General features: G+C 49.0%; 1 protein-coding gene and 1 long non-coding RNA gene across 11 annotated transcripts in view; one reads left to right on the top strand and one right to left on the bottom strand.

The window, feature by feature from the left end:
- Window positions 1-26,281, top strand: part of AUTS2 (activator of transcription and developmental regulator AUTS2) — a 1,221,294-nt gene that overhangs the window by 1,001,316 nt on the left and 193,697 nt on the right. The gene's annotated exons all lie outside the window — the stretch shown is intronic.
- On the bottom strand, window positions 6,185-17,327 carry LOC133238916 (uncharacterized). Its single transcript, XR_009733674.1, has 3 exons — window positions 16,389-17,327; window positions 14,166-14,227; window positions 6,185-8,395 (listed from the first exon to the last, which is right to left on the bottom strand). It is a non-coding gene; the product is annotated as an uncharacterized LOC133238916 (long non-coding RNA).

The raw sequence follows: 26,281 nt of genomic DNA, 5'->3' as shown, positions 1-26,281 counted from the left end.
GAGAGAAGCTACATTTTAAAAGGATCTCAAAAAGATATTCAGTCCTTTCCCTCTAGATTGGCACTTTCTGAACTGTTCCCTGGAATCCTCTTCCCATAAGATATTAGTAAGTGTTATTGTCGTTGTTCAGCCACTCAGTCGTGTCCAGCTTTTTGCAACCCCATGGACTGCAGCACACCAGGCTTCCGTGTCCTTCACTATCTTTTTGAGTTTGCTCAAACTCATGTCCATTGAGTGAGTGATGCCATCCAACCATCTCATCCTCTTTCTCCCACCTCTCCTTCTTCCCTCAATCTTTCCCAGCATCAGGGTCTTTTCTAGTGAGTCAGTTCTTTGCATCAGGTGGCCCAAAAACTGGAGCTTCAGCATCAGTCCTTCTAATGAATATTTAGGGTTGATTTCCTTTAGAATGGACTGGTTTGATCTCCTTGCTGTCCAAGGGACTCTCAAGAGTCTTCTCCAACACCACAGCTCAAACGCATCAATTCTTTAGTGCTCAACCTTCTTTATGGTCCAACTCTCATGTCCGTACATGACTACTGGAAAAACCATAGCTTGGACTATAGGGACCCTTATCAGCAAAGTGATGTCTCTGCTTTTTAATACGCTGTCTAGGCTTGTCATAGCTTTTCTTCCAAGGAACAAGCCTCTTTTAATTTCATGGCTGCAGCCACCATCCACAGTGATTTTGGAGCTCAAGAAAATAAAGTCTGTTACTGTTTCCATTTTATCCCCATCATTTGCCATGAAGTAATTAATGTGTCCCTGAAATAAAGGAGTTTGCTTAGAATTATTGGGTGAGATCACAGTAAGCAAATTTATTTGGACAGGTGAGGGTGCCTGTGGGAACAGTGGGCTGTGTTTTCCAAACAGGGTTGGCCATGGAACACCTACTACCATTTCATGGGTCCCATGGACTATAGTTAGGGAAATATTTCTCCAGATCCTCTGGAGAGCCACAGCATTCTCCTTCCCTGCATTCTCGTCCCAGAAACCCCGCAGGAGGACCCAGTGGTGTGTGACACTCATTGCTGGGACTTTTAAACGAATGAGTGGATAAATATTTAGTATGTTGTTTGCTGTTTTCGGGTTTCCCTGGTGGCTCAGATGGTAAAGAGCCCGCCTGCAAGGCGAGACACTCGGGTTCGATCCCTAGATCAGCAAGATCCCCTGGAGAAGAGAACCCATTCCAGTATTCTTACCTGGAGAATTCCATGGACAGAGGAGCCTGGTGGGCTACAGTCCATAGGGTCACAAAGAGTAGGACACAAGTGAGCTACTGGCTGCTAACACTTTTGCATGTTTTCTTCATGTAGATCTCGTCAGAGAAATAGCACTCTGGCTGTAGAGTCAGGAGGAGTTGAACTTCTTCTGAACACTTTCTTTTTCTTTATCTGGTGGCCCTGTGAACTGTGGCTGAGCCGATTGCCCTCTTCACAGTTGCTGCCTCAAGCCTTGAGTCAGCTTTGTGGCCCACCTGTTGTAAATAAGTGACAGGCAAAACTCATTCTTACCTTTACTATGCATACTACCTTGCTGCTTTTTTCCTTCTCATCTACCAGTGATTTTTTAAATGGCTTTTTTTTTCCATTGTCTTTCAAAGCTACCTTAAATCCTGTTATGGTCCAAGGCAGGATAAGTGATACACTACACTTAGACCAGTCTGGCTGCCTAACTGATGAGTTGATACTGACTTGTCTGAGACTATCGGCACTTTGGGTTTATCAGTTGGGTTGATAGACAATTGATGTACAGCCTCAGCTGTGGTGAGAATTATTTAGTTTAAGAGTATACCTTTTCCCCCTCTGTGGCAAGCTCATAAAACACTCTTGTCCATATATGTTTTGCCCTCAGTGGACTTCTAGTAGGATATAAAAATAATTTACAGATGATATCCTAGAAATTTGAAGCTAATTAGAGCCTTAAATGGAGAAGGCAATGGCACCCCACTCCAGTGTTCTTGCCTGGAGAATCCCAGGGACTGGGGAGCCTGGTGGGCTGCTGTCTATGGGGTCGCACAGAGTCAGACACGACTGAAGCAACTTAGCAGCAGCAGAGCCTTAAAGCTCATCCTGTGTAGGGCTGATGGATAAATTTCAGTTGTCGTGCGGTCTCTCAACTATTAGGTAGTGGCTTGGAGTGTGTTGAGGACTCTGAACCAAGAAGGAATAAAGGGCTGGATTGATTAGTGATGTCTGCCAGGGGTGTGGCTCGAAGGGGAGGAAGTATGAGCTTCCTATGTCTCCCTCTTTTGACAGATGAAGACCCCTGAGATGGGGGTGACACTGGAGATTAAATGTCCTTACTCTGAGTGCAGACACATTTTACCTCATCTTGCTGAAGTAGTTCTTTTTCTTCCAACCGTAGTTAGTTAACCAGAGCACTGGTAAAAAGGTAGCTGCTTCTAGATTTCCCATTGAGTTAATTATAAAGTTAAAAAAAAAAAAGAACCCTTTTCTTCATTCCTTTTCCCTGTTTCTGAATTAAGAAATAAAACTGTTCCATAGTCAGACTTACCAAATTGTTCTTATCTACAGTGAACTGTGTTATTTTTATTCAATTTTTTAAAAATAAAGCCTGCTTTATTGAGATATACCCTCCAGGTAAGTTATTGGATTGGTCAAAAAGTTCACTCAGGTTTTTCTGTAAGATGTTGCAACCTAATGAACTTTTTGGACAGCCCAGTATTTTTCCCCAAGGTACTTATTTGGTCAAGGATGTTGTTAGCCAATGCCAGACCAACACATTTAAGACTCCTTTTTAAAAAAAGGAACATCTTAGAAAAATCAAATTTGGCAAGTTTGCTATCTTCGTATACAGTCCTGATAAAAGTCACACTGTGTGTGGGTGCTAAGTCACTTCAGTTTTGTGACCCTCTTTGTGACCCCGTGGACTGTAGCCCAAGAGGCTCCTCTGTCCATGGGACTCTCCAGGCAAGAATACTGGAGTGGGTTGCCATGCCCTCCTCCAGGGGATCTTCCCAACCCAGGGATCAAACCCACGTCTTATGTCTCCTGCACTGGCAGGCAGGTTCTTTACCACTAGTGCCACCCGGGAAGCCCAGATGTCATGTTAGGAGATATTAATCTTTTCAAATAATAATCCAGATGCAATTGAGATGAACAGCTTGGCTCTTAAGGATTTTTTTTTTTTTCCTGAGACAATAGAATTTTTTTCCCTGGGTACTTTCCTAATGCAAATCAGTGTGGTTTTGTTTCTTCTTCTTTGCCTTAGTTCATTAGGAATCAAGTCAGCGGTCTCGCTTGCATATTTGCTGATGGAACATCCCATCCCATCTTCATAAGCACTGGAGAGATGAGTTTCAGGTGTCCAGGGACAGGGCAGAATGTTGTTATTGTTCAGTCACTAAGTTGTGTCCAACTGGTTAGGACCCCATGAACTGTAGCCCACCAGGCTTCTCTGTCTGTGGGATTTTCCAGGCAAGAATACTAGAGTAGGTTGCCATTTCCTTCTCCAGGGGATCTTCCCAGACCAGGGATCAAACCTGTGTGTCCTGAGTTGGCAGGCGAGTTCTTTCCCACTGAGCCACCAGGGAAGCCCATAGGGCAGAATAGGTGCAATTCCTACATCATTTTTTCAAGCTCTTCTTCCAGGGGTCTGTGGACTGCTTTCCCCTGACATGAGTCAAGCTCTTTAGTGTCATGGAACCCATCTTTTAGAACTCTCTCCGTTGGGCTAAATGATTGGATTCACATTTCCACTGGTGTAGTTGCCTTGCTTGTCAGTCGATTGAGGAGAGGTGTTCGGACCCATTTAGTTGAAAGATTGGCTAGGTTGGGAACTAGGGCAAAGCTGCCCTGAAGGCACCATTTCTTTCCTCATCAAATATGATTCATAATCAGCCTGGAAGAAGCAGGAAGATCATAGAGGATGACCAACTGCCGTGAAGCTGATTGTTCGCACAGTGGACGCCCAGATGCCTTCCACACCAGGATCAAGGATTTCAGTGACCTGGGCATTCACATGATAGGGCCTTTGAAAATAACCAGCAGTGGCTTGGTGGAACCATCTTCTCTAAAATGTATCAGGCCTCAAAGCACATTTCTGTCTTGTAGCCGCCAGCAGCCCAGTGCCAATTAGAGTCAACATACTTGACAGGTTCACTCTCGGAACCCAGAGAAGAGCGGAGCTTCGGGGCTGGAAGCCAGGCTGCTTTCCTACTGACCTTCGGCTGTGCAGATGTGCGCTGGGCAGCCGCTGGGCTGCCTGCTGAACGGGAGTGCGGTAGGTGTGCTGCCCAGCCCTATCGACAGTCCAGGAGGCTGCTTCCTGTCTGCCCTCCCCCTCACTGGGTACCACATGGCCTCTTAGTTCTTCAGGAAGCAGAGCAGGTCACAGAGGTGGGTGAAGTAGGTCAGAAAGAAGGCAATCTCTAGTGGGGTAGGGACTGCCTACATATTTGCCCAGAGGAATTGTCTCCTGTGGGAAAAGGGTTCCAAATTAAGCCTTAGGATATAAGCCCTACCCCCGAAGGTGCTTTGGTCCTCAGGGATACAACTGCGGGTCTTCTCTTTGTCGACCTTGCTCTCCAGCCAAACACGCCAGACTCCCTGTAGAATTGCTGGCGTGTGTGGGGAGAATCAGGTTACTTTTTAATTGAAAAATAAATTTCTTCTTGAGAAAATGGGAACACTAAGACCTTCCAGGCAAATGGGAGAGTTAATAGATGTTCCAGGGTCTAGGCCTAAGACAGGGAGCTTGATCTGTAATTAATCCATCACCATGGGGTCTGTGGATAAGCTTCAAGGAGCCCAAGAATCAAAAGTGGATTTCAAGTTTTGTTTATCTGTGCACTTGTACATTTGCCTCAGAAGAAGGTCCGTATCTTTTCATCAGATTTTTGAGTAGATCTGTAACAACAGCAACAGAAAAAGTCAAGATGCACTACTTACTCTGACAAGGATCACATATGCCCAACGGTTTCTTGAGAGGCACCCTGTTTGTCACCAGATCCATTCACCTTCCTGACTCCCTACCCACCCAGAGCCTTAACAGACAGAGGTGGACCCTGAGTGCCAAAGGAAAAGTTTCGGGAAACTTCCACTTGTGTAAAAAACACTTTCCAATCACTTATTCCATTTTTCTTCAGGCAACTTTCCAATGTGGTGTAACTGGCTTTTTCTTCAAGCTTTTATATTTTATATTGTTCGTACCATATGTGTCTATTTTAAAGTTTCTCCATTCTGATTTTTTATCACTTGGTCAAAGGTGGCACCAAAATTGAGCTTTGGCTTGTATATAGCAACGTTTGTTTTTGCCCAAAATAACGAAAATGAGGATTTTAGCACTTGTCCTATCTAGCCCCTTCCTTTCACAGTGGAAGCCCACAGATGTTAGGTTGCTTCCTCAAGGTCACACATCTCGTTGGTAGTACAGGTAACGAGTCACTTTATCCTTTGTCCTTACTGAAGAAAGGAAGTTATAGAATAGGGTTTTACAAATTTCAGAGTTTTCTTTATGGTTATCATTAAAAGAAGACACAGAGTGGCTGTGTGAAAGTCTTTCTTCTTGGCCTTTTTCAGATCTGTAACCAGCTGGCTCAATGGGAAAGAATCTACCTGCCAGTGCAGGAGCCTCAAGAGACACAGATTTGATCCCTGGGTCAGAAAGATCCCCTGGAGTAGGAAATGGCAACCCACTCCAGTATTCTTGCCTGGAAGATTCCATGGACAGAGGAACTGGGCTGGCTACAGTCCATGGGTCGCAGAGTCCAACACAGCTGAGTGACTGAGCAGGCACACACACTTCCTTTCCTGAATCCCCTTCTTCCCATTCTCCCTGCCCGCCCCCTTCTTCCTTAGCACACTGGCTTACAAGGTGCCCTTGGCGGGGCCCTGCAGAGAGCCCCTGGGCCCTCTAGGGGCTGGGCTCTCAAACGCCTGTGGCCACTCATGGAGAGTGCACGCGCTTGTCCACGCACTGTTGCTTTAAACAATCCATCTCCCCACCACACTGCCCAAAAGCATAGGAAGGTCAGGAGACAGGGAGAGGAAGACTAGCACGGAGTAGCCCTCCCACCCTCCATGGAGAAATTTGAGACTTGCTTCCAGGTCTAGAAGCACCTCTTGTCCTGGCAAAAAGCTGCAGTTGCTGTTCAGCGCTCAGTCGTGTCCAACTCTGCTGCCCCATGGACAGCAGCCTGCCAGGCTCCTCTGTCCACGGAGATTCTCCAGGCAAGAATACTGGAGTGGGTTGCCATTTCCTTCTCCAGAGGCTCTTCCTGACTCAGGAATTGAATCTGCGTCTCTTGTGTCTCCTGCATTGGCAGGCAGGTTCTTTACCACTAGCTCGGGGTCTGTTAATGAATTCTTGTCTGTTTTCTTCTTCATCGTTCTTAGTGACTTTTAGAAACTGTGTCTGTTCTTTTTCTTTCTTTTTAAATGTTCCTATAATTATTTTTAACTTTTTATTTCATTGGAATATAACCAATTAACAACATTGTGACAGCTTCAGGTGCACAGCAGAGGGACTCAGCCACACACACACACGTACCCATTCTCCCCCAGACTCCCTTCCCATCCAGGCCGGAAACAGGCTCTTTTTTTTCTTTTTAATATTTATTTATTCGCTTTGTTGGGTCTTAGTTGTAGCAGGCAGGATCTTCGCTGTGGCACACGGGATTCTCTCTAGCTGGGGCTCCCAGGCTCAGCAGTTGTGGCACGAAGGCTTAGTTGCCCCTCAGCTTGTGTGATCTTAGTTCCCCAACCAGGGATCGATCCCATGTTCCCTGCATTGGAAGGCAGATTCTTAACCACTGCACCACCAGGGAAGTCCCTATGACCGTACTTACCTGGCGCTTTCTGTAGGGCCAGAGATGTTCGGCGGAGAAGCCCTGTCTTACACATAAGAACTCCTTTCACCTCTGTTCAGATTGTCGCGCCATTTTGCCGCCTTTAAAAAAACGTGCTGTATATAAACCTAGATTATGTCCCTATAAAGTCCATTCATAACTCCCTCACGAGCTTAGCAAAAGTGTGTCTAGACGATTTTTTTTTGGCCCTCCCTCCCAAAACTCTTTGGGTTAAAAAATAGGGAAGGATTTGTTTGAAAACAGTGTTGCATTGTATCTTTCACCTTTTGTCCAAATAAGTTTTATTTAGAGAGAGTGGGGTAACTTATAAACCAGCTCACTCAGACCTTGCCCCTGCCCCTGGCTGGCCTTCCTACTGCCAGCAGCTTAGCCAGGTCTCCAGAAGCGTTTTACAGAAAGCTTAGACGGAGGGAAGCACTTAATTATTATCCAAATTTTTCCCTTTGGTTAAGTCTTACGGTAAGATATCCCAGAGATTATATTTTTAGCAACCACTTTAAAGAGACTGGGGAGATTAATTTAAAATTGATAATCGCATGGCAGCACCACAGCTTAACAAGCTCAAGGTCTGCCTCATGGAGCTGGCTGCTCTCAGGGGACTCTGGTTCAATTCTCTTTGCTGCCAGTTGAAATCAGAAATCACAACCGCAGTGATTAGCAGTGAATTCCCTGTCTCCGTGCCCCAGGCAGAGGCAGGAGGGGGTGGGGGCTTGTTTTCCTGGTGGCCAGTGGTTAACCCCTTCATGGGAAGGGAGGAGAGGCAAGAGGAAAGGATTCCTGGGTGTCAGGAAGAGTCAAACACACTAGTCAAACACAGCTAGTCATGTATATCTCTGCAGAAGCTGCCCAGGTAATCCTGAGCATCGTGAGGTCTGGACGCCGTTGCTCTGCGGGGAGTGATGGTGACCAGCGGAAGAAAGAGCCTCTTGACTCAGCCAGAGGCGCCCGGTGGCCCCCATGAGCGCTGCCACCTGGAGCCGCCCAGCCCAGAAGGCTTGCAGAGGCCCCTGCTTCCATGGATGCCAAGCGCTGTGTCAAGCTGGAAGAGGGGTCTTTGTAGAAGGAAGCAGAAAAGCCTGCTCTCTGCCCCTCTTCCAGCTTTTTTGTTTTAAAAATGGCCTCTGGCTACCAAGTGGACGATTATGGATAGTCTCGTAGAGCCGCAGTAAGCAGTTTTAATGAGCTGCGGGATATCAGACACAAAAAGGAAAATATTTTCCCTGCGGGCCAAACAAAATTAATTTTAAAAATTAATGTAAACCACTAATGCTGCAAGTGCCTCCACTGAATTATGGGACTGTGACACGTACAATGCTGTATTTTTTTGCCATTGAATTTGTTATCTAAGAGGTGTGCATTGTTTGTTACGGTGTGAAAAGCTGTTTTCCCCCAGATAAGCTTGTTCATTAGTAAACTGGAGTCCTGCCACCACCCCAGTTCTTCGCACTGAAGTAATGCCTTGTAGCATAAATGCAGACAGCCGCTCTGCATTTAATATCAGAAATGTAAATCAAAAGCGTCCAGTCTGGTTGGAAATGGCTTCAGTCTTTCCCAGGATGAAATCTGTGGAAAAAAAAAAAATTCTCTCTGCTGCTTCTGACACCACTGCTTTGGCAGACAGGCCCTGAAAGAGGCTGATAATTATTAAACAAAGTATCTTGTTTCCCTACTGAGGTCTCTGGATCGCTCTGTCATTAGATTGGATTTATTTCTAGGGTTTCATTCATGCTGTGACAGCCTGGGATTGATAAGTTCTGTGTTTTAATTTCAGGCGGAAATGAAACTGGTCAAATGCAATTTGGGAGGGGAAGAGAGCCCTTGATAAGATGGCTATGCCTCTTAATGCCAAGACACAGAGCCAGAATAAGGAGGCATCTGGGTGGGGCCGGCCAGGGGGTGCAGGCTGAGCCTGCAGCCAAAGCTATCTGCACATCAGAGTCGGCCTCGGAGGAAGGACAGAGGCAGGAAATGTGCATTAGTGCAGGCCCAGAGCACCTCTCAAATGCCAGGTCCCACATCCAGGTTCGGGAGCACTATGGCCAGGCGGGTGTAGTGGTGGTGACTGTGGGTTTTTCTGTCTCCTGGGCTCTGCTGTCATTTCACAGGGCAGAGGGCTGGCCCAGCCCAACCCAAGACGTGTGTAGCTTCTCACTGCAAGTCCACACTGGGCTTCTCAGGGCACTGGATAAGCTCAGGGTCCATGTTTTTCTTCATAGGGAAGCCACAATCACTGACTCCTCTGATACTCTCTTTGGCTCCAATTTACTTACTGAGCAAACGCCCAGTTGAGCACTATTTCACATCTTAGGGCTGCACCAATCACCAGTGGAGAGTAGAAAGAAAACCTGATTACCAGTGAGCTCAGGGCAGGGTAATTAAGATGCTGCATGGAACAGCAGTGGAGAGCCCTGACAGGTCAACTCTTGGCGGTCCTGATGCTGCTGTGGAAACAGCTAGACTGACTGGAAGTTGGAAGGGTGTTGAGGTCGTCAGTGGGGTTCTGTGGATTTCCGTAGTATTTTACTGTGCTCAAAGCACTTCCCTGAAGAATTTAAGCTTTCAAACTGTGGTGCTGGACAAGACTTTTGAGAGTCGCTTGGACTGCAAGGTCAAACCAGTCCATCCTAAAGGAAACCAACCTTGAATATTCATTGGAGGGGCTGATGCTGAAGATGAAGCTCCAATACTTTAGCCACCTGATGTGAAGAACTGATTCAGTGGAAAAGACCCTGATGCTGGGAAAGATTAAAGGCAGGAGGAGAAGGGGACAACAGAGGATGAGGTGGTTGGATGGCATCACCGACTCGATGGACATGAGCTTGAGCAAACTCAAAAAGATAGTGATGGACAGAGAAGCCTTGGCATGCTGCAGTTCACGGAATCACAAAGAGTCGGCCCCAACTTAGTGACTGAACAATAACAAAGCACTCTTTCACGTGGGCAGGTGGTCCTGGGCACAGATTTGGGTGTTTTACTTCTGGATGCCTGGTACAGCGCCCCGCAGTTCAGTGAGAGACTGATGTGAGCCTCTTGACTGGGGCAGCAGGCGCTAACCTTTATGGAACACCGCGTGCCAGGCATGTGGGCCAAGTGCTTCATCTGGCTGTTTGCTCTTATTCCTCCGAAGGAGGTGTTTGGATGAGTCACATGAAATTGCCATTTTTTATTCTGAAAAGAGAATGGCAAATTTTCGTGGCACATACTATCAGCAGTTTTATGAGGCACAATCTAATCATCTTCAGTTCAGTCGCTCAGTCGCGTCTGACTCTTTGCGACCCCATGGACTGCAGCACGCTACGCTTGGTATTCCCCAAACAGTCAAATACCAGCAGTGTCATACGTCTTTCTGTCTAATAATCTTCTGTATTTGTTTTTCAAATGGAGGAGTTCAGGCACTGAAACATACTCTAAGTCAGCAGGCACTGGATCTGGAATCTGAAGCAGGTAGTCCATCTCTCGACCCTCCTGCTGAACGGCAGCACCAGGCTGCCTCCTCCCTGGCTGGGAGACAAAGGCATGTTTCTGTAGCCTAGGTGTTCACATTGGTTCTTCCACACCCCAACCAACTCTGAGATCAAAGATGGCCGGTCAGATGAATCCCGTGTTTCCTGGAGTCTTGGGTTACACCCGTGATGCTCTGTTTAAAAAGTATGATACCTAGTGAGCACGCCAGAAATCCGGAAGATGGAAAATCTCTCTTTAGGATCTCTGCTCCTCTCTCCAGCGAAGAAAGAAATCGGTGTGGTGCCAGCAGAGGTGTTCTCAGCAGGACCTGGCCCATTAAATGAAAGACTTCCATGCTGAGCCAATCAAGAGAGACCTGGACAAAAATCAGACTCTTTCCTGCCCTGGAAGCCCATGCCTTGAATCTGTAATTCATCTGTTAAATCAAGTGTACAGCCGGTGGTTTAGCACAGAGGGGGACTGCAGGGAAGGGAAGAGAGCAGGGCAGGGGCTGCAGCACTTGAATTTCCAGCATCAGAGTCAAGTTAGGAAAAGGAAACAGGGGCTCTGATAGCTTCTTGGACCTTATGTTTCCAGCAAAGAGGAAACAGCAGGAAAGATTTTTGAAAACTGATGAGCTGGTGGAAGGCATTAGAACAATGGCGGAAGAGGCAGAGACCCCAGGGGCTGAATCAAACAGTTCCACTATTGCCTTTCAACAAGACTGAACAAAGTTTAGGATTTTTTTTTTTTATGGGACTTGTAGCCATTTTTAAACTTTCATTTTTCATAATGTCACAGATAATCTTTTTATCTATTATCCACTGGCTCTTTTCTGAGAGGCATTTGCATCAAATAGTCCTGCGCAGATCATGACTGTCTCTAGTGGGGAAACCGGCTTGAAATGAAAGGTTATTCACTCCCTCTGCTTTCGCTGGCTTTGTTCTTGATTCTCACACATTTTTTTTTTTTTAAACATCTGAATTCGGGTATTTCTGGAGTTTTTCTTTAGAAACCCTTCCATTCTGAGATCTAAGCATATTCAGACTCCAGTCTCTATGTCAGGGGTTACAAAGCTGATGTTCACTGAAAGTGAAGCATCGACTTTGAAACGTTTGTCAGATACCCCATGTCCTCCAAAATCCCTTCAGAGCATTTCCTACCGAGGCGGCAACCATTAAAAGGCATAAAAAGGCGGGCACTCACCCAGTGGGGGGGCCTCTTTCTTGGGCGCCAGCCCCCCACTGGTGGTGGAGCTGTGGCCTTTGCAGCGTGCACTGCTGGACGTGAGCTGGGCCTTCCACTAGCATGGAGGGTGGGTCTGGGGGCTGGATAGCCTCCCGCCCCTCCTCCCATGTGGGCACTAATGGCCCAGGCTTGCCCAGCAGGGAGAAGTGGGGCTGCATGGATAGATCGTGGTGGGGAACCAAGGGGTTGCCTGGGCTCATGGGGAGAGGAGGCAGAAACCAGCCCATTGTATGAAAACCCCATTGAAAAATAGTGACCTAAGTCATGGGGATATCACCAGTGGTTTCTGTTCCGTTTCTGTTACTTAGCTCATCCCCCCAAGCTGCTGGGGGGCTGGGGGCGGGGAGGGGCAACCTGAGCTGTTCTCAGGCCTAGTGACGAAACCTGTCGTAAAAGCATCCTCTTCCTCTCCGGCTACCTCCTCCACCAATTGCGACACAGAGCCCAGAAACACTGCTTTCCCTCCTGGCAGGGACAAGGAGCAGCAGGGCCCCCGCCACTGATGTGCTCAAACCGTGCACTGAGCTTGCTTCCAAACCGCTGTTCTCAGGTCAACAGTGACCTCACAGAACAGTGACCAGGAGCATGTTTTCCATCTGTGTATCTGAAGAGTCCCCAAAACAAGGGAATAGCGGGCCCAAAGAAGTACTGACAGGCCCCTCTGGCCCAAGGGCAGTGCTTTGGGGTGCTGGCCACGCTGCCTCTCCCAAGGCCTGCAGGTGGCCATGAGGCTCTCATCTATCACAGGACAGGATGGCCAGGGAGGCCGAAGTGATGGCCGAGTTTGCTGGGCTGGTGGCTGAGTGAGCCTTAGAACGTAGATCTTTCTGGGTCTAAATTCCTTGATCCTACCCTCTCCCGCCTTCCTGAGGCATCTGAACTTCTTGGGGGCATGCCGATCTTGTATTTTAAGGACTTTTTAGATCGATGGTGGCTGCTGTGCAGACTTGCTCTGAAGAGCAAGGCAGCATTGTTGGAGTGAAAAGAGAAAGTAAAAGTGTTTGTCTCTCATTCAGGTCCTACTCTTTGTGACCCCGTGGACCATAGCCCACCAGGCTTCTCTGTCCATGGAATTCTCCAGGCAAGAATACTGGAGTGGGTAGCCATTCCCTTCTCCAGAGGATTTTCCCTTCCCAGGGATTGAATCCAGCTCTCCTGCACTGCAGGCCGATTCTTTATCATCTGAGTCACCAGGAAAGTAACTAACTTCTTTGTCCCTACGCTCGTCGCACCAGACCTTTGAGCCAGTCATCATACTTTTATATTTTATGACTGAAAAGAAATTTCTGTGAAGTCATAAATATACTAGAAGGCCTTGTAACTAAACACAAGAAAGAGTTCTCTCCTTAGGTGTGGGAATCTCCCACAATGTGGCAGGAATGTAGAAATCACAACGAAACATAACAGATTCCCCAGTTGTAACAAACACACATGTAGCAGAGGCTGTAAAACTCTGCTGTTAAGCAAAAGGTAGTTTGTAAAATGTAGCTTTCCTCCTTGACTGTAGCTTTTCTGTAAGAACTCTTTAGTTTCATCGTATAGAGATTTATAACACTGAATAAGTAGAGCGCCTGCTAAATTGTTTCTCTGTAACTTACACCAGAGTTAAAGGGAACTGTAGTTAATGCTTCAGAATCCAGATTTACAAACGTACCTGGATAGGCAACATGGGGTCAGCGGCAAGCCAACACTGAACTAAGACTTGGGAGCTATGAGTTCTAGTCCTGTATGTGCTAAATCGCTTCAGTACCGTCTGACTCTTTGCCACCCAATGGACGATAGCCTGCCAGGGTTCTCTGTCCATAGGATTATCCCAGCAAGAATACTGGAGCGGGTTGCCATGCCCTCCTCCAGGGGATCTTCCTGCCCCCAGCTCGAACTTGCATTTCTTATGTCTCCTGCATTGGCAGGAGGGTTCTTTACCACTAGCGCCACCTGAGACGCCCTCTAGGCCTGGCCTGCCCCCAGCTATGACTTGAACAGGTGTCTCTGCTTCTGTAAACCTCAGAAAACAAGAGTGAGACAACCTGCCCTTCCCACACCCTCCCCCCTTGGTGGATTGGTAGGAGTTCCAAGGCAAATTAGAAAGATTGGTGCAGCTGAGTATAGCCTGGTGCCAGGGCTTACCAGGTATGTATGAGAGACCTAATTTACTTGTGTCCACCTAGGAGTTTTTTGTTTTTTTTTTTTAAGAAATAAATGTTTTATTTATGGGTTTTTTGGTTTTGGGGGTTTTTTTGGCTGATCTGCGTGGCATGCGGGATCTTCCCCAGCCACGGTTAGAACCCATACCCCCTGCAGTGGAAATGGAGTCTTAACCACTGGACTGCCAGGGAAGTCCCCCACTTACCTTTGGACTCTCAGGATATGCTGTTACCCGTTACTGGGGGTAGAATAGAGTTGAGATCCACACCAGCTCACCTTTGAAAGGAAGCCTTTGTTCCTGGCAATATGATTACACACCTTCAGGTGCCTCGGGCCTCATTCACACTCCCCCGCCTGCCGCATGCTTCCCAGTCCACACACTTCTCTCACACGGACCTGGCCGTGAGCAGGTAATCCCCCACCCCTCAGCTTGGCTGCTGCTGCCGTTGCCATGTCTCTCAGAAACTGTGCAGCTACCAAGCACGAAGAAACAAACCTGTAGGTCTCCTGGGAGTTCACGCATCACCTTATGGCTGAGTCCTCAACAGAAATTGCAGTCTGTAAAAATATTAACAATTAAAAATTATGTGTTTCAAATGTAATATATGCGCACTGATAACAGAAAATCCAACACACAGTAAGACAAAATACTCACATGTGCCATGTGAGATGCTTTTCTCAGATTTGTATTGCTTGTTCAGTATGAAACTCAAAGGAAAGGGCAGACCCTTCCTGTTTCCCTTAACATTTTGGCACGGGCTGTAGCGTTAGGTTTAGGGGCTTGGGTTCTGGAGCCAAACCGCCTAGGTTTGAATCCAGTTCTGCCCCTTGCAAGCTCTGTGACCTTGGACAGGGGTTTTGACATGTTTATAATTCCATTTTCTCATCTATAAATTGGGCTTCCCTGGTGGTTCAGACGGTAAAGAATCTGCCTGCAATGCAGGATACCCAGGTTCGATCCCTGAGTCAGGAAGATCCCCTGGAGAAGGGAATGACTACCCACTGCAGCAACGTCTCAGAACATGGCAGCCCAGGCCGCCCTCAATGCTGTGACCTCCCCTGTCAAAATGAAAGGAGGATGGGGTGAGACTGGTGATCCTTAGAGTTAGAAGCGAAAAAGTGCCCCAGGCCGCAGCTCTGCTCCTCTCCTTCCAGAATCCTCCCTCGAGGGGCTGTGACTGTGGCCGAGTGGAGGGCAGGCACTTCTTCACGCTCAATGCTGGCCGCGCCACCTTGACCATAGCCTCCGCTCTGTCCTTGCTCACATGACCACAGGAAGCAGCTCTTTCTGGCAGCAGTTCTCAAACTTGAGTGTGCACCAGAATCACCGGGAGGGCCTGTAGAAACACAGACTGCTGGTGGTCCCACCCCTGGGGTTTCTGACTCAGTAGATCTGGGGTTCAGCCCAAGAATTCACAGATCTGAGAGGTCCCTGGATGATGCTCCAGGGACCACACTTTGAGAACCTGTCCTTTGACAGCCCTGGTTCGCAGCCCTTGCTCCCTGCTTGGGAACATGACAGGATGGCTCAGATGCTGAGTGCTGCAAATTCAAGTTCCAAACACAAGGTGCCCAGGCTGACTGTGCATTAGGGCCACAGAGAGGTACAGTAGCTTTCCAGTCCTGGGCCAGGAAAGCTCTCTCCAGCTGCTGCTTCTATGGATGGAGGTTGCAAAGGGCGGACTAGAAACAGTGAGCAGAATGGGTGAAGGAGTGGGTGAGTGCACCGACTTTGGTGAGGGATAAACATAGTTCAGTTGGTAAAGAATCTGCCTGCAGTGCAGGAGACCCGGGTTCAATTCCTGGGTTGAGAAGATACCCTGGAGAAGGAAATGGTAACCCACTCCAGTATTCTTGCCTTGAGGACCCCATGGACGGAGGGGTTACGCCTGTAATGCCTTACGTGGAAAGACTGTAAGGCTTCAGTCCATGGAGCTGCAAGAGTCAGACATGACTTAGCAACTAAACCACCACCGCCAAACACGTCCAGAAGGGCTTCCCTGATGGCTCAGTGGTAAAGAATCCGCCTGCAGTGCAGGAGATGCAATAGATGTGAGTTCTGTCCTTGGGCCAGGAAGATCCCCTGGAGGAGGAAATAGCAGCCCAACTCCAGTATTCTTGCCTAGAAAATTCCATGGCAGAGGGGGCTGGCGGGCTACAGTCCATAGGGTCACAAAGAGTCGGACACCACTGAGCACGCACAGGCAGGCAAGCGTGTCCAGAACCAGCCAACTGAGGCAGAGAGTAAGAATGATTGCTAGTGGCTCTGTGGGCAGAGTTGCGAAGCTGACATTGAAGCCACGCCTTTTAGGGGTTGATGCTATTTGTAGGAGTGTCTTTGGCCACCTGTTTTTGACTATTCCCTCAGGGAATTCTGTCTCTTCAGCACATCCTTTTGGTTAAGGAGCATTGAAGTGTTGTGGTGGAAACTCGGAATTGGAAGCTTGGGTTTGCGTGCCTGCTCTGACACTAGCTCAGGAGCAAGGAGGTTTCAGAACCATTCCAAGCCTCAGTTTCTTAATACGTAAGACGGAGATAATATTCTTTGATCTGCCAGTCTGACCTAACTGCATCATTCAGTGTTGTTCTGTGACTTCCTGGAAGCATCCCTGAGGTTAGGGCTGGGCAAGGAAGGCGACCACAAGGGTAGCCCATGTGCTCTTTGAAAATCCTAGACGGGAGGAGCCCTGAGGCCCGGCCGGCTTCTCCACCCACTCACCTTCAGGAGCCACTCCATCCTTTAATTTTTGGTGTCCTCCTGTGGACCGTGAAGTTGATTGGAGTCAATTCAGAACCCGAATTTTCTGGCTGTAAATTGTGTGCACCCATTGTCAACTTAAGACTCAGGTAGAGGCTGTAACGTCTAAACACTCAAACGGCAAGGAACGTTTCTTCCTAACCGCCGGGCTGGGTGGGTGGGGCAGTCTTGTGGTTCCAGGCAACGACCGCCAATTTGTCACGCCGCCCCCCGAGCCTCACAGTGCTTCAGGGAGGCCCTGCCCACCCCCTCACCCCCATCCTCGGCCCTGCTCTGTTCTTGTCTCCCTGCCGGGTCGGGATGCGGAGCCGGCAGAAAGTGCACGCGCTCTGCCTGGAGGCGGTCAGGCCGCGCCGGCGCGCCGGGCTCGCTGCAGCCAATCGGCGCGCGCACCGCGGGTGACCTCCCCCGGGCCCAGCATAAATCGTCAGGTTGCCCCGCCGCGGGTCTCAGTCTTCGGGGCTAATTAGCAGAGCTGGTCATGAGTGGCGCGGACGGCCTTCCGCGGGCCGGGGAGCGGCGCGGGCGGGCGGCGCGCTTCTCGGGGGCCGAGACCTCCCTGCACCGCGGGTAGACGGCTGGCGCTGCCGCTGCCCGGAGCCGCTGTCGGGCCCGCTTCCCCCGACCTCGGCCGCTCGGTGCCCGCACCCGGAGAGGAGGGTTAGGCTGGCCCGGGCGAGGACGCCGCGCGGCCGCCACCCTCTCCCCTCGGACCCTCGGCTCGGCTTTCCCGCGGCCGAGGCGCAGCACATCCGGCCTGCCTGCGGACCTCAGAGGCGCCTTTCCCGGAGACTCTGAACTTCTGGAAATCCCGAGACCGCGTCGTGGGTTTTGTTTTTGTCTTCAACTTGGCTTTGGGATTCTCTGGCCACCTGGATACTCCGTTCCTCTGTGGGTAAGTCTCCCATGATCGCAGCGCCAGGAACCAAACGCGGGGAGCGTCCGCCTTTAAAATCCCCAGCCCGGAGGTGCCCGGGGCTGGACACAGCACCCGACACCTGACCACGTAAGGGCTGTCTGATCCCACCTTTCCTTTGACGGGGAGAAATATCATTTCATGGCAGAATTTTCTTTAAGCACATTGTCTGATAGGATTGGCAATTACTAACCAGGAAAATGAGTAGCAATTAGGAGTTCAGTAATAAATGGAAGTCTTTTGTCCTAATTGAGTGGAATTACTGACGGGGTAATGGCAACACTGAATTCTTCAGTTTAATTAAGAGTTTATATAATTATAGTGCACTTTTTATTTCTTGGGGGAGCCATGGGGTAGGAATTAAATAAGCAGTGCGATGGGTAAGAAACCCATTTAATGGATAAGTAACCGGTGCGTTGAATTAAATGTGGGTGCCTTGCTCAAGCGATGGAAATTTAGATGAAGTCCTAATAGAAGGATGTGGCAGCTTGGGCTAAGCAGGACTTCCTTTAGGCTGCTAATTCCTGTCTGATACAAACCTTTGTAAAAATTATAGCTCATCTCTGACACAGGCACCTTAACATGCAGCTGTTCTGAAGACAGCAGAGCTCGGTGCTCACTACAGTGGGATTAGCTCTCATCCCTGCTTTGTGAAACAGTGTTTTCCACGTTCCCGGAGAACGAAATGAGAGGGTCATTTGAGAGTGCTTTGCTGTCTGGGTTTTCTGTACCAAAAAAAAAAAAATCTCCTGTTTGCGCTGTTCAACTGTAATTGTTGATAGCTGAGGGGGCTGGCAAGCCCCACTGAAGTCACATGGCCTCCAAGCGGAGCGACGTGTAGGGTGGAATTTGTTTGAGGACTAATCTGTAATTATAAAGATGCGATTTTCCTCTTTGGTGGTGTATTGTTTCCTTTACTATGATGCTGTCAAGAAATTGTTCGCCTCGTGGGAAGCAGAGAAATCCCTTCTCAGGATAATTTTCTTTTTTTTTTTTTGTGGAGGTTTCTGGGAATCCTTTTTAACCCTGCATTGGGATGCATGTGTTCATTCCTGTCAGAAGCTCCAGCAGGTTTGGAAATCACTGGGTTTCCAGTATACAGGAAATAATCAGCGGGTCGATTAATACTTATCTGTCCCTCGGCTGCTGCTGCTTGCTTACATGAAGTCTAGAGTTTTCAACAGGATGAGCAAGGACTGCTTTCTCCAGAGAGCTCCCAGGCCACAGAGTGGTCTTGGAGGGCGCCGTGAAACTTGTACTTCACCCCAGAAGACACAGCAGATAGCAGGGACAGAGCCGCGCATCTCTTCTGCTCTGGGTTTTAAAGTTTGCTAGGCCTTTGGGAACCTCTCCGTCGTTCCCTCTGTTAACGAGAGAAAGCAGTGGTGGAAGGCTGTTCACGGTGTCTCCCGGCCTCAGGTGCACCAGAGGAGCCTGGGGACAGAGCTGGGAAGTGGCCTGGGGCTGTGCCGATGCTACTGCCCACAGTTTGAAGGACTTTTCCTACCCTGGTTTTTCCTCTGTCTCTCAGCCCTGTTTTGTCATGACTGCCGTGAAAGTCAAACAACACGGTTAAAACAGCTACACCTGCCCCCCGAGAATGAACCGTGGCTTCGTGGAGCAGGCTTATTTTGTTGGTTTGATTGGTTTGCTGCTGCTCCTCTTTTATGTTCTCCCCCTCAAGGCACAGCAGAGCCCTTCCCAGACAGATTCTTGAACATACGACACAGGTGGGGATTTGAGACTTGCAGCATTCGAGCGCGACACACCGCCACGTTTCCTAACTTTTCATAAGCGGTCATTATTAAAGAGCACAGCTTCCTATTGGCTGTCCTTTTCCTCAGCTCTCACAGTTCCTTCACATACCTGCCTGTTAACTGTTTAAAAAGCAGTTCTGTGATACAAGAGTCAAGGATGGCTATTCTTTCTTTCCAAACTTCTGCCCTGGTTTACCCAGTCCCCTGATTCTTGTCCTGGATAGTGGGTGTTTGGTGTGATGGCATGGAAGTTTCCCTCCATGATAACATCTTGAAGGTTTGGTTTCAACTTACCTCTCTTCTTTTTATAATCTGCCACCCCTCCATTCGTCTAAAATCAGCCTGAACTAGTAGAAAAATCGAGAAATAGATTATGGGGCTCCCAGCAAGTTCAGAGTAGATTCCAAACCCTTAGTGAAAGGCTCCGACATAGAAACAAGACACCAGTGGCCTCTCGGCTCTCGGAACACACTGTTAGTCTGAGGGCAGAAGACACTGGAAAAGATTTGGCGGTCACAACCCCTGCTTGTGTATTTTTTTGTCTTCTTTCCCACTCAGTCTCAGGCTCCCTGGACAGGCTGTGTTGTGGGTTTCCGTCACCACTTGTCTGCTGGTTGCACAACACCCATGACTGACTTTTGCCCAAGTGATGCCCCGCAGCCCTGCTGTAACAATAGAGCATAGAAGAAAGTATGCCTCATGTTGGTCTGGGCCCCAGTCCAAAGGGATGAACTACTGGAAGTACCTGAAAGGTGTTGTTGAAACACACTCACCCATAACCCGGTTCCTTGGCCTGGATCTCAAGGGCAGGGTAATGTCAGTGCCTTCTTGTTGCCTCTAAAGTGAGATGACCTTTTCCATGTAGTGCCCAAGCTGCTGGGTCGTAGACTCTTCCCATCGTGGCGTCAGAAGGCTGCTCCAGATCGCAGGGACCCTGGCCTGGGCTTCTCCTGGAAGTTTGTCGGAAATGCTGATCCCCACACCTGTGCCCTGATTTTTCAAATCAGAATCTCCTTTTTTAGCAAGAGCCCCCCGGTGATATGGTATGTGTTTTGACAGATTGCCACCTCCCTTGATGCAGACGGATAGCGTTTAGCAAGCTCGTTATTTCCGCGGGAGGATCAGTGTGTGTTGGAGGGAAGCGGGTAGGTGGAAGGAGAGGTCAAGCTGGGGTCTGCGCCTGGAGACAGGCTTCCCTGACCACGTGAGTGGCTCCAGAGCAGCATCGGCCTTCTCTGCCCCTTGCTGGGCAGTCCTACTGCCAGCCCTCCTGGCAGCTGGCTAGCCATTCCTTCACTGGATGGTGCCCAGCAGGCACATGGGAGTGGGGAGAGGCACCGCTCTAGGCTGGGGTTCTCGGAATGTGCCTCCAGACCAGCGAGACCTTCCACATGGGGACTGGTCAGAGACGCAGAGTCCTGAGGCTCGCCCTAGACCTGCGGAGGCAGACGCTGTAGGGGTGGCGCCCAGCTTGCCTGTGTTAAACCAGTTCTCCACACACAGCTGCACGCTCAAGTTTGAGAACCACCCCCTCCAAGGCAGCCTTTTTTTTTTTTTTTAATAACAATTCTAAGGAGAGAAGGTTCACATTCTATCTCTGTAATAAAACTTCTCAATTTCCAAGTGTTCAAGTCAGTCATTTGTGACTTGTGTATTCACAAGGTTTTGTGCAACTGTCACTAAAAATTCCAGAACCAGTTTCACATCCAGTTTCATCACACCAGAAGGAAACCCCCTTACCCATTAGCAGTCGCTCTCCACACTCCTCTCCCAGGGCTGATGGCCACTCGTCTGCATTCTGTCTCTATGGAGATGCCTGTTCTGGACATTTCATAGAAATGGAACCATACGGTGTCACCTCTTGTGTCTGTCTTATTTCACTTGGCATAATGTTTTTGAGATGGATTCATGTTGTAGCATGTGTCAGGACTTCATCTCCTTAAGTAGATAAATAGAGTTGCATTGTATGGATATACCACATTTTACTTACAGGTTGACGAACATTTGCGTTGTGTCCGTTTTTTGGCTCTTAAGAATAATGCTATGGTGAACATTCTTGTACAAGCTCTTGTATGGACCTACTTTTGCAGTTCTCTTTAGGGAAATAACCAGGAGTAGAATTGCTGGGTTTTCAGTGTAAATCTGTGTTCAGCTTTTTGAGGAACTTCCCGGCTGTTTTCCAAAGCAGCTCCACCATTTTGCATTACCACCATCAGAGTCCCAGTTTCTCCATAACCTCTCCAACACTTGTTATTGTCTGTCTTTTTATTCCAGCTTTTCTAATGATCATGAAGTGGTGTCTCCGCATGGCTTTGATTTACATTTCCCAGTGACTAATGATGTTGAGTATCTTTCCTTGTGTTCCTTGGCCGTCTTCGTATGTGTTTTAAGGAAACCTCTATCGAGATCCTTTGTAGGAGCAACTTGTACTCCTTGAGGGGCCCCTCAGGATGTCTTCTATGCATCTTGACCTCAGCAGTTGCTTTAGGATTTATAAAAGAAAGCCATGGCTGTGGCTTTAACCATGGGAAAGTCCCATCAGATGTGGGACCGTGAAAGCAGAGGACAGGAGGGCCCACTGTCAAGGGCCCACCTGAAGGGACTCGCATTCTTTGACAGCTCGTGTTCCAGAAAGCTGTTCTGTGGGTTGCTGGGACAGTGCGTGAGTCAGGGTTGTGGAAAAGCATTGTGGAGCTCAGCAGCTGCTGGGAAGGTGGGAAGTGTTGAGGGGACAAGGAAGGTGGAGAGGAGAGAGGAAGTCCTCAGGGGACATTCCCCCACACTCTTGTTTTATGGGTTACCCATCCCTGTAAGAAGGGATCTCAGAGGCCTGGGATGTCTTTCAAGAGTGTGCCCCCTCCCAGCCCCAGAAAGGCAAAGTGATCCTTCCGTTTCCTCGTCTGCAAAAATAGCACCTGCCTCAGCTCTCTGTTCGTGGTTGTCAAGGCGGTTTTGAAACTCCCTGAGTACTTGGAGAGCAATTCAGTCTAGGTCACAGGTGAGCAGAAAGTTTGCAGGTGTCCCTAAATAGCCTCTCATTCCCCATTAGCAGATCCTGTGGCTCCCAACCTCCCAGGGCAGGGACCTCTCTTAGGGCACCTGAGACGACAGGGCGAGTCCTCGGGGTTTCCAGGCAGCTTCTCTCTGCCTTTGCAACGTAGCTTGAATATGGCAGCAAGAGAATTTCAGAGCATAGGTGTCGAAAGCAAAACCCTGGTCTGGTCCTGCTCTCACCCAGCAAGGGCCTCTGCACCTATGGTGACAAGCCCAGCGACTTTACCCTTGTGCCAGGCCATCCAACTTGCCAGGTGCCCACTCAAACTTGCAGGGCAGGAAACCCAAGCTCCAGGTCCCAACTTGGTTAGCATCACAGATCAGATGATGGCACAACCAGAATGTGAGCCCTGGTCTGTCGACACCAGGCCCCGTGTTATTATCTGAGAGCTCTACTTTACAGGTTGCTAAGGATGAACGATGGGATGTTTTGGTTTTTGTTCTGTAAGTAGACCCTCTCCCAGGAGGGTCAGGGCCTCACGACACCACGCGTTAATGTTTGGTGTTGGCACCGTGTATGTCCCTTTGTAGTAATATATTCCGAAAGCTCTGGGGTCACCCTCGGTCTCGTGGAGGAAAGTTTCAGAAGAGAGCAGAGAGGTTGGAGCGTTAGGCTATATCCTGAGTGCACTTCAATTCTCGCTTTCTCCCAGGAGCCCTTCAGGTGGCCGGGTGGTGATTAGAGGATGAGAGTCACTGTTGCTTGAACACAGTCAGCAACAGAACCCTGGCACTGGGAGTTGAGTGGGTCAGAATGTTTGTGTTCTGTGGCTAGCCCGCACACAGCAGCCCAACTTCTGCTGTTGTCCCCAGCTGAGCACTCTCAGATGTGCCTTATTTTGTGTGGTTATTTTTGTTGTTGTTCAGTCATTTGGTCGTGTCTGACTCTCGGTGACCTTACGGGCTATAGCCTGCAAGGCTCCTTCCTCCGTCCGTGAGATTTCCCAGGCAAGAATACTGGAGTGGGTTGCTGTTTCCTCCTCCAAGAGGTCTTCCTCATCCAGGGATAGAAGCTGCTTCTCCTGCAGGTGGATTCTTCACCACTGAGCCACCAGGGAAGCCCCTATTTATTTTTGGCTGTGCTGGGTCTTTGTTGCTTTGCATGGGCTTTTCTCCAGTGGCACAAGTGGGGGCTACTCTAGTTTCGGTGTACAGGCTTCTCATTGCGCTGACTTACCCTGTTGCAGAGCACGGGCTCTAAGGTGTGGAAGCTTCAGTAGTTGAGGCACAGCGGCTCAGTTTCCTGGAGTCACATGGAATCTTCCCGGACCAGGGATCGAACCCATGGCCTCTGCATTGGCAGGCAGATTCTTAAGCACTGAACTACCAGGGAAGTCCAGATATGCCTTGTTTTAGATAAGGGTGTGTCTGAAAAAGTGGGATGTCATGCAGGTGTGAGTCGTTTGCACCCTAGTGTTAATTCACAAGGGGTGCATGCTCAGAAACAGTGAACCCTCTGATAAAGTGAAGAAGTGTGTTATGAAGCTGATTTTTCCACCTCTAGGCATTCATCTGTCCCTCAGGAGTTTTACACACTTATTTATTTAAAGTGGGTTATATCTGTATAGAGGGCTTCCCTCATAGCCCACTTGGTCAAGAATCCGCCTGCAATGCAGGAGACCCTGGTTCAATTCCTGGGTCAGGAAGATCCACTGGAGAAGAGACAGGCTACCCACTCCAGTATTCTTAGGCTTCCCTTGTGGCCCAGCTGGTGAAGAATCCACCCACAATGCTGGAGACCTGGGTTTGATCTCTGGGTTGGGAAGATCCCCTGGAGAAGGGAAAGGCTACTCACTCCAGTGTTCTGGCCTGGAGGATTCCATGGACTGTATAGACTCTTCCTACACACTTCTCTTTTTTGTTTCTTTTGCTTTTAAAGAACAGAACGTGTAAAAGCTCATTGGAATCATAGACACACATTAGAAGTGCGGGCAAAAGTGGCGTTTTACCCCTTTTTCCCATTTTTTTCCTTTTTTCCTGATGCAAAGCGGGCAGGAGAGGTCAGATCTGCAAACTTGCTGGTGTATATAAAACCGTGAGAGTTTTACAGGGATAGTGTCTTCCCCATGCTCTTCCCAGTGCCAGTGTGCCAGACAGACCTCCAGTCACCTTCGGTTGGTGGAGCTGATGGATTACACTGTGGACAGAGCTGAACCTTTGAAGAGGCTGATCGGCCAATCCACACACCAGGGGAAGGGCTTCAGTCTAGACACGGCCCTCCGACTTGCTCGTGCAGAGTCTGTAGGGTTGGGTGCTTGGCCTCTGAGATGTGCCTTCCTGCGGCCTCCTCCCTGGACTTAGAAATGCCCCATCATTGATTTGGGGGCAGGTGCCTCAGAAGGCGAAACCACTGTCATCATGAAAAAGCATTCGGCAGTCCCCATCAGAGCCTTCCAGATAACACACAGACCAGGCCCCGGTCCCATAGGAGGAATCTGCCAGTGTTAGCTCTCCTGCCAATGAAAGAAAAAGAGAACAAGAGAGAGAACAGTTTACTGTTAGGGAGATGATTTTGCCAATAGTTAAATGGCTGCTTTCTTCTCTTAATGAAGAAATACGGACTCAATGATCCTCAGCCCTCCCCCGGGGCCTCTGAAGCGGAGATCATAATATCTAATATTTATCGAGGACTAGGAGCAGGTGCTTCAGCACTCGAGTACAGTCTCCCACAAAAACCCTGCGGGTCAGGCCCGTACGATGCCACCGAAGCCTGGCAGGGTTACTGGGTCCAGGTTTGGACCTGGGCCTCCTGGCACAGTGGTTTCAAGTGTGCCGCCACGCGGTAGCAGCTTCCGTGAGAGGTGAAGGTGTGTGTCCTAGAATTCACCAGAGCCGCTGTTGTTGCTGTGTAGTTGCTCAGCCACATCTGACACTTCTGTGACCCCATGACTATAGCCCGCCAGGCTCCTCGGTCCATGGGATTTCCCAGGCAAGGATACTAGAGTGGATAGCCTTTCCTTCTCCGGGGATCTTGCTGAGGCAGGAATCGAACCTGCATCTCTTGGCATTGGCAGGCAGATTCTTTACCACCGAGCCACCAGGGGAGCTCTAACTTAAGCCCTTACCAACCACTAAAGTGAAAGTGAAGTCGCTCAGTCGTGTCCGACTCTTTGCGACCCCATGGACTGTAGCCTACCAGGCTCCTCCCTCCATGGAATTCTCCTGGCAAGAGTACTGGAGTGGGTTGCCATTTCCTCCTCCAGGGCATCTTCCCAACCCAGGTCTCCCACATTGGAGGCAGACGCTTTAACCTCTGAGCCACCAGGGAAGCCCAGCCACTAAGTATGTCATTATTCGTTGAACCTCTTGGGGCAGTTTTGTTCCTTTGCATGGTCATTTTGGATGACGTGTGCCCCCATGGAATGACATTTACCCTTACCCTCTTAGACTTGTACAGAATAAAATATATTATGAATGTCACTTAGTCTGGTTTCATACTCTGCCCCAGGCTGGTAATGAGCTGGGGTGGTACTGGAGCGATGGCTGGCACCACCATGTGTGGACTGGTGACCGAGGTGCTGGTGGCCCTTCTGCTTTGTGTACCTGTAAGCTTTTTTTTTTTTTGGGGGGGGGGACAATATTTGGGGGCAGTTCTATGAAGCAGGCAAATGGTCCAGGTAATGTCTTATAAGGGCTCTTCCTCCTTCATTTTCAAACAATGTGAAGAATTCAGCAGAACGTTTTCCATTTTTCACCAAGGCTCAGCTTACAGACAGTGACGTATCCACCTTGAAACACCATAAAGCAGCATTTGCCCTTGCACCATCTTACTGCCCAGCCCATCCCTCGGACGTACGTTGCCTGTTCATGGTTTCTGACATTGGCCAACCACCTATTGCTAAATGAGATGAATTGAAATAATGACCTGAGAACTGGGATAGTGTGGAATTGACGTTCACAGGCCAAGTGAGCCAGCAGGTACCAGAATAGACATCTTATACAGGACAGACTTCTGATAGCACGACCCTGGTAATCCCTCCGCTTTCAAATGCTTCTGGCCCTGGGCACTGGGAGGAGCAGATGGTTCTTGGCATGTGTGGAGGTTTGTTTTTTTTTCTTCTGTCCTTCCTTCCTTCTTTCATTTTTCTTTTCTTTCCTAAAGAAACTCTGAAATATACTTTGCATAC

The sequence above is a fragment of the Bos javanicus genome, chromosome 25 (genome assembly GCF_032452875.1).
Source record: "Bos javanicus breed banteng chromosome 25, ARS-OSU_banteng_1.0, whole genome shotgun sequence".
Taxonomy (NCBI): Eukaryota; Metazoa; Chordata; class Mammalia; order Artiodactyla; family Bovidae; genus Bos; species Bos javanicus.
The sequence above is the reverse complement of the archived record's forward strand: the minus strand, read 5'-3'. Positions and strand labels throughout refer to the sequence as shown.